Here is an 8,202-nt window from a genome sequence, read left to right as displayed (position 1 = left end):
TCCCTGCTCGCCCTCACCGGACGTGTGGGGGTGTTGGTCCGGGGAGGGCGAGCAGGGAGGGGCTGAGGCGGGTCCCCTGCTCCCGAGGCCGGGTGGCCTTGGCGGCGGAGCCATGACCCCTTCCTTCATGGAGGTAGGTGAGCAGACAGTCCAGCCAGCCGGGTGACTGTGGCTTTTCTTACATACACAGCTTCATACCCACACTCCAGAAACCATGAGGAAGGAGCAGGCTCACCTTCACCACTCTGTATGGGAAATGGGTCTGATTGAGCACACGCCGACTCGAGGCTCACCTGGAGGGGACCCAGAGCTTCTGGAACCCCACCAGGTCTTTGTGTCTGGAGTCAGCTCCGACGTGTGAGGCCAGGAGAGGCGAGTCTGATGCTGCCTCCCTCGGGCATCTGGGTCCCCTGTCCTGCTAGCATCCCAGGAGGATGCTTGATCAGACTGGTTGCACGTTCTGGCTGCTTCCGTTTCCCGGAGGGGCTCTGGGCAAGTGTCTTAACCTTGCCGAGCCTGTTTCCCCACCTGAACTCGGGCGCACCTGTGGCCTAGCGTGTGGCCTCTCTGGTAAGTGCCTTGCACAGCTGATGAGCGTCGTGACGAGTGTGGTGTGTACCCACCAACCCGGCCCTGGGGTACAGGGACCAGGACTCAGGGCCCTCCTTCCCCGGGGAAAGACAGAGGCTGGGCCTGAGGCTGTCATATGCGTACAGGGAGTTCTCAAGGGATCCTTTTCCCCCATGAGTTGGCAGTTTAGCAGAAATCTTTGCAGCCGAAAAAAAATAGCGTGGGTAGTTGAACTTCAAAGAGGGCTCCAGGGTCCTCTCTGGCAAAGCTCAGCTGTCGTCACTCGTGTGGGACCAGGTGGATGTTTGGGTCTGAGTTAACTCCTGGCTTTGGGGATGCCAGCCTTATGCCCCAGAGGCTGCAGTGTTCACAGCCTGTGGGAGCTGAGTTTTGGTTGCATCTTTAAGTTTGATGAAAGATTAGCTGACATGAGATCAACACACAGCGTCAGCCTGTGGAGTCACGATGGGGATCCCACCAGCCGGGAGCCTCACCAGGGTTCTCTGGGAAAGAGTTCTGGCATCCGAGGTGCGTGACTGGAGCAGCCCTCAGGCCGGCCATCTGCTCTGACCCAGGCCAGAAAGCTTTGCTCGAGAACCTTTGAGAATCACCCTCTGGGGCAGTGCATGGCGCTCTGGAGTTGGCACTGAGTTCTCTGAGCCCAGAGGTGTTTTCTAGAAAGGTCTATCAAGGTATGCAGTAACAAGCAGGTGTCTGTTTGGGTAGAGACTTGGTTTCTTCTAGGCAGATGCAAAACAGACCACTCTGGCAGCCGCCGAAACCTGTCAGTTAGAATTAGCGCTGGTACACCTCCCCCAGGTAAACAGCGGTGTGCTCTCTGCAACGGACCGGAGATCGAGATCAGTCAGAACTCACCGCCGAAGAGTTTCTAGGTAAAAGTTGTTGATTTGCAAAGGGAGAAACAGATTTTTTTTTCAAGTGCAGGAAATGGCTGTGTGGGTGTCAGTGATTGGGCCCTCGCGCCTGCGGCGACAGATAGCGGGATCCTGTGCCCTGGGCCCCACCCTTGCCACTTCCTGTAAGCGCAGCCCCACATTGCGGTTCCTGCAGCGCCTGGGTGACACCAGCTAGCGTGCCTTCACCGCTAACCAGCCAGTCACCTTTAACCTCTCCCCAGTTTAATTATTATTACAGCTAATGACCTTTTCACCTGCAGAATAAAGCCATGCACACTCTGGTGGTGTCTTTCTGCCCCCTCCCCCTTCTCAGTATCCTTCCAACCCATACCAGACAACGGGATACTATTTAATAACTAGGGTCCTGTTTGATTCAAGTGATTCTGAAAAAAATAAATAAATCATCATTTCTTCCCTGGAACCAGAGTCCCCTCCCACATCTGTGACTGACCCCACGCGGTAACAGAACAGGGTCACAGAAGGTGGCATCTTTCTTCTGGCGCCTTTCTGGTGTCTGCCCGCCCCCGGGGCCAGCCCATCCGCCCGGTGGTCAGCTTGGCCGTCCCAGGAGCTGCCACCCGGGAGCCAGCTGCAGAGGAAGCCTCGGGCCCCTCCGTGGCGCCAGCCGGGGTGTGTGCCCGGCTCTGAGAGGCCAGGCAGCGTGGCGTGAAACCAGGGCGGTTAAGCAGTGCCCCTGTGGATCCCAACCCGTTGTTTATCGCGCAGGATCCACTCTGAAAATGGCTTCTCCAGTTGAGCCGTAGCGGTTAGCACCTCGGCCTTGAAGTTAACTACTTGAATTCCGTTCCCACGATGATTTCAGAGAGATAATTCAGTGGGTACATGTGATAGTTCTAGAACAGGACAAATGCAGTTCATTGCCAGCTCGAATGTGGAAAAATGCGACAGTTGCCGGCCAGCCGGGGTTGGGGTGCTCCAGGGTCGGGGAGCTCCAGGGAACCTCAGGCACCCAGCCTGGTGGAGCCCTCCTTTTCCCGTGGGCTGCCCCCCGCCCCCGCCGCCTATCAGGAGCGTCCATGCTGGCACTGGGCAGGACCCCTGACCACAGTGCTCATGAGCCGGCTCCTGGCCAAGGAAAGAAAGTCACTTTCCTCTCAGCTTCTTAAGGTGTGAAACGCCTGGAGACGAATTGTTCTCTGGGGTGAATTTCTGTTTTGCAAAGTCGGCCGAGTTTGAAAATAGAAGCGTTTGCCTGCCTTAGCCCACGCCCGCCCTCCTGCACCCAGAGTCGCGTGGTGGATTGAGTGGGAGTTCAGTGACACGCTTGTCACCTGTTGTATAGCGGGGTGAAAGTGCCCAGACTTGGGGGGCCTGGAGCAGAGGAGTCGGGGCTCAGCCTGCTGGGGTCTGGGGGGCTTTATAGCAAGGCCTTGAGGTGGGGTGCAAGAGCCTGGACTCCCCAGTCTGGCGTCTGTGTATAGGTGTGAACAGACAGCAGCTACCACCCTGGCCCTGGCACCCCCCTCGCCCACGGCAGAGGCCCTGTGTACCTCCCCCAGCCCCTTGGTTCTACCTACAGCAAGGTGGGGGGGCCCAGGGAGACGTTCCCCACGAGGTGCTGGCTTTTCTGATGGGGTGAATGTTAACCCCCAGCTCTTCACTCCTCGCATTCAAAGCACTGAGTCAACCCCGCTCCTGCCTCCACTGTCAGCTGAGAAGCAGCACGTGTGTGTGTGAGTGGGTGCTGGGGACCAGCCCTCAGGAGTGCGGGGGCGGGCGGGCCCCCCACTCCAGGCTCTCTCTCCTTTCTCGCTGCCCCCACGCTGGGAGGGCTCCCGGTGGGCTCTGCCCCCCGCCCCTGACTCCAGCGCACACGAGTGCTTTCTCACCTCTCCAGACCCACCGCACGGCACCCTGGGGACTTTGTTAAATGTGGGCACGGCGCCTCCCTGCCCTTGCCGAGGTGGCGTCCTGGATGCACGGGCGCCGCTCTGTAGGGAGGAACCAAGGCTGGGCCACTGCGGCCCCAGGGCTCCCCCCACCTGGCTGTAGCTAGCATCTCCCTATCCCCCCAAGGCACCCCAAAAGGCCCCTCAAGGGGACGTGTAAGGCCAGCACACGGCTGACTCAGCAGAGTGTTGCAGGCGCAAATCAAAAAACAAATATAATTTAAAAAAAAAACAAATTGTGAGACCTGCCAGGTTGTATTATTTTTGTTGTGAAGGCTGATTTATGGTTTGTAAACTCATTGATAAGTCACGTACCCCCTCCCCGTGTTTGCCACAGAACCAGAACAGCCCCCGCCAGGTTTCTTACGAATGTCTTTGGAGTCCTCTGTGGAAACCTCTTAAAAAGTGTTTTTCAGTCCTAAGGGAATCTGTCCTTTGAGGACCCCAGAAGTGTGGCGACACTTTCCCCTTCTCGCCTTCTCCCTCTGACCGGGCAGTGACCCCACTCCCCTTGGGCTCGCTACCTCTGACCACCCCTGGCACCTTGCAGAGGGTGAGACAAGCTCATCAGGTGTGGGGGTGCCTGGTGGATGATAGTAAATATTTGTTCAGCTTTTCTCAACAGTTCAGAACCAAACCTCATCCTGCTCCCTTCAATGCATTCAGCAAATTTGTCTTAAAATTCAGTAAATATTTTTAGTGGAAAATCTCAATGTTGTGATGGTGGGGACCTCAGATTTTATCTTGCTGGGGCTCTGCTGCTTGGCACGGCTTTGATCTGTGGGGTTTGCCTTCTCCTTGCGTGTGCTTGAGCCAGAGTGAGTGGGCTGGAGTCTGCAGGGCTCCTGGCTGGCACACCGCTTGCGTGGCCCTGTGGGTCGTGGCCCAAGAAGTTAGGTCACCTCGTCCCACCAGAGGGGGCCGGGTGTTTCTCTTGTGCGTTGCTGAAAAGCGATCTTTTTCAGCAAATAAAAAGTTTCCGAGTGATGATGGGTGTGAAAGGTGAAGCTCTGGACAGCCTGCTTTTTCTCTTCCCCCAGTTCAGCTTCTTCGCTGGGTTCAGGGGGCAGGAAGGGAGCAGCCAAGGTGACAAGGAGGGCACCTCCACAGCCATAGCTCTCCCGTAGTACGACTTTCAGAAGTCTGGTGGTTGTGTGGGTGCGCCGTGTTGTGTAGGACGAGAGGCAGTTGTGTGGGTGTCCTGTGTTGTGTGGGACGAGTGACAGTTGTGGGTCCCGTGTTGTGTGGGACGAGTGACAGTTGTGGGTCCCGTGTTGTGTGGGACGAGTGACAGTTGTGTGGGTCCCGTGTTGTGTGGGACTAGAGGCAGTTGTGTGGGTCCCGTGTTGCCACAAATGGCAGCTTGGGAACGTCCTGTGTTGTGGAGAGTAATAGCTCAGGTGGGGCAGCTGTCTTGACCACAGACCTTTGTTTTTTATTTTTGTGTTTGGTTGTTTTTGTATTTATCTCTCATCTACAGAGCTGCACTTTCCAACTGCAGCCCTGAACCTTATAAACAGAGCCCAGCCACTATCTGGTCGGGATGAAACACACACTCTGGCTCACGTCTGCTTTTGATTATGTTCTGTTCATCTGATTTATTGAGACCCTCCCGCAAGTCACCCAAACGTGTTAAACTCTCCTTCGAGGTAAAAATTTGCAAGCAGAAGAGCCTGCCTTCCTTCAGTGTTCACGTTTGTGAGTCGTGGGGGGGATTGTATTCCACCGTTTTCTCCCCTCCCTGCCGACTCTCCGGGCTGAGACCTTCCCGGAGAAGCCAGGAGGGGGAGGTCGGCTCAGGGCTTCACGCCCTCCAGCGCCCCCGGCCTGCCAGTCCCCGATCCTGGGTGCTGGGGGCCCTCTTGGTCTCGGAAAGTTCAGAAGCAGGAGAATTAAAGATACTGCTCCCAGGGTGGGGCCGGCCAGCAGGGTTTTTTTAACAGCACACACCGTGGTAAACCATCAGGTTCATATTGTTTTTGCTCAAGGCCGTCCTGAGTGCGGTTTCGGTGCACCGCTAGGGTAGCTGCTGAAACTGCTGCGGTTTCAAATCAGCCGTGTTCTGTCCTGTCTTCAACCTTGGTTCCCCACCCTGGTAATGAAGCCTCCTCTAAGTGCCAGGGAGTCACCAGGGGGCTCGGCAGCTTCCAGCCCCGGGCTGGGGGAGGGTCTTTATCTGATTGTCTACAGTCACATCCTCCTGTCCACTCAGGCCTCCCTGCCCTGGGCAGATGTCTAGGAATGACAGGCCAGGTGTCATCCTGGTTATTAGTTGTATACCAAAATTTAAGGCAAAAAAAAAAAAAACATTTGTGCTCTCTTCTCTGAAACACGCCCCAGACAAGCCTCTTTCCTTTACTCTCAGTGCCTGGAGCCGCAGAAAGGCGTAAAACGGGCGGCAGGTCTGCCCAGGGGCACGGAGGCAGATTGGGTTACCCTGTCACGTTTAATATGAGCATCACTTCAGAAAAAAACAATTAAGGACCTAGCAGAAGTGGTTACATAAAAGCAGGAACCAGCCCCAGAATGTATGAAAAGTGCAGCTGCTAAAAATAAACGGGGGCGCAGAGTGGGAAGTGTTGTGGACCAAGGGCAGTCAGGGCAAGGGCGTCTTTTGTAAAAGGCGTCTCTGCTCGTGAGCGTCGTGTCAGGCCAAAGCCGGGAGGCCACCAGTTTTGCACGTGTGAGGTCCGATAACTCAGTCTCTATGCCCGAGCACAAAAACAGATAACCGAGAAAAAACCGTTTCCCCCACCACCACCACTCCAAAACAGGAGCAGTTGATGTGCCCTGGTTTCATATTAACACAGTCATGATTTCTAAATAACAACGGTTTCGGCAACCAAGCAAAAACCAGGCCCCGGGCCGTTCGTTCTTGGGTGTGAGTGCCTCCTTTCAAGATCTCCCCGATTGATCATCTCCATGCCTGTTAGAAACCTCAGCTTGACATTCTTGCCGGCTGGATTCTTAACTGCCTCCCACCCTCCAACCTCTGCCCCCAAAGTGACTGAAAAAAAAAAATCCCCCAGACCAAGAGAGGAAGCTCTTCTTAAATGAAAAAAAAAAACAAGGCACAGAAGTGGGTGATGGTGTATTTGAATATCTGCACTGTTGGGGTCACTCTCAGGGCCTGGCTAGGGTCAGCCAACCCTGTTATGCGTGCTCAGATGTTTGCCGTGCTGGACGGCATGGGGAGGTCTGCCTGGTGGAGGTACCTGTGGGAGGGAAACCACGGTAGCCAGGCTGCAGGGACCATGCCAGCTGAGGTCAGTGTGCCCATGCCTCAGGATGGCATACCCCTGGGCGCCCCAGCAGAGGTGCATGCATCGGGTTGGTTGGCAGGTGAGGCCTCGTCCCTTGGGGCCTAGGGAAGGCTGCCGGTGTCCCAGGGGACCCCGGCACAGGGTTCGCTCAGGATCCTGTCTATTCACAATCAGCCTTTGGTGACGCCACCCCTTGGGGTTTGGAAAGCGAGGCAGGGTCTGCATCTGGGTGTACGCTGCGGGGGGCTCTTCTCTCGGGGGGCACGCCTGGGCTGTGGTGCTGCTGCACTGCGGCAGGGGGAGGCCGCATGGAGGGTTTGAGGAAGCCCAACAGGTGGGGGCCAGCGCAGGGAACCCGGAAGTTCAGGGGAGGCCACCCTGCCCAGGGGCTACACATGCCCACCCACCACCCTGCTCGGGGGGCATCTGAGCAGCTCTGCACGCGGGGTTCTCAGTCTCCTTGTGGAGCTCATGGGGGACTGCCGAACTGTCCTGCCCTCTGGGTATTGGAGCCATGCCAGCCTGGCGTTGGCAGACTGATAAAACGTGATTTACAAAAGCAGACAGCCCCCTCACAGGCTGACCTCAGCTCTGGTGGCCGTGGAGAGCGGACCCTCCTTTACGCCGCCCGAGTATCCTAGGGCCGCCGTACCACATACTGCAGACCGGGCAGCAGAGACAGCCGAGACAGAGCGTCTCAGAGCTGTGGAGGCCGGAAGTCTGAGATTGAGGTGGAGTCCGGGTTGGCTTCTCCTGAGGCTGCTCTGGTTGGCTTGTAGACGGCGTCCACCCCTGTGCCTTCCCGCGGCCTCCCCTCTGTGCATGTGCGTGTCCTGCTCTCCTCTTTTCTCCCGAGGTCACCAGTCCTCCTGGATTAGGGCCCATTCAGAGGACCTCATTCTAACTTAATTAGCTCTGCAAAGATCCCTTGTCCCAAGACAGCCACATCCTGAGGTACTGGGGGAGAAGACCTGAGCATAATGAATTGGGGGTGGGGGACCAGTTCATCCCATCACAACCCCATTTCATGGATAAGGAAGCTGAGGCTGAGGGGGGCGGTTGCCATGTTCCTCCCCATCTTCCAGGGGTCCACGGCCCACTGTCTCCAAGGGCTGGGCCAGGAGGGCTGAACACAGGCCTGGGGAGATGGTGGGCCCAGGTACTTAAGGCAGAGGGACTGTCTGGAGAGAAGCCCTGGGCTGGGGTCCTGGGGAGCGAGGTATGGCTCCGGCCCCCCGGGGGGGGGGGGGGGGGGAGGTGGGGAAGGGTTTTGTGCGGGCTTTCTTAGTTCGTCACGGTGGAGTTTGCACGTTAGAAAGCTGTGTTCAGCAGAGCCGTCTGGGGAGCGGGGACACAGCTGTGGGCAGCCAAGCGCTCTGCCTTCTGGAGCTCATGTTCTCTTGGGCAAGAGAGAAAATACACAACGAGTGACCTAATGACAGAGCAGGACGGGCTGCAGCGGTGTCTGCGCCAGAAGTGGGGAGGGCGGCCTCTGAATGTGTGGCACCCCTGTGGGGAGGGGCGCTCTGGCCTGCAGCAGTG

General features: G+C 57.0%; 1 protein-coding gene across 8 annotated transcripts in view; it reads left to right on the top strand.

Annotated features, from left to right (window-relative positions):
- EPS15L1 (epidermal growth factor receptor pathway substrate 15-like 1) overlaps positions 1-8,202 on the top strand; it is an 86,471-nt gene that overhangs the window by 68,819 nt on the left and 9,450 nt on the right. The gene's annotated exons all lie outside the window — the stretch shown is intronic.

The sequence above is a fragment of the Bison bison genome, unplaced genomic scaffold (assembly GCF_000754665.1).
Source record: "Bison bison bison isolate TAMUID 2011002044 unplaced genomic scaffold, Bison_UMD1.0 scf7180017864221, whole genome shotgun sequence".
NCBI classification, from domain to species: domain Eukaryota; kingdom Metazoa; phylum Chordata; class Mammalia; order Artiodactyla; family Bovidae; genus Bison; species Bison bison.
Note: the sequence above shows the minus strand (reverse complement) of the source record. Positions and strands in the feature narration are given on the sequence as shown.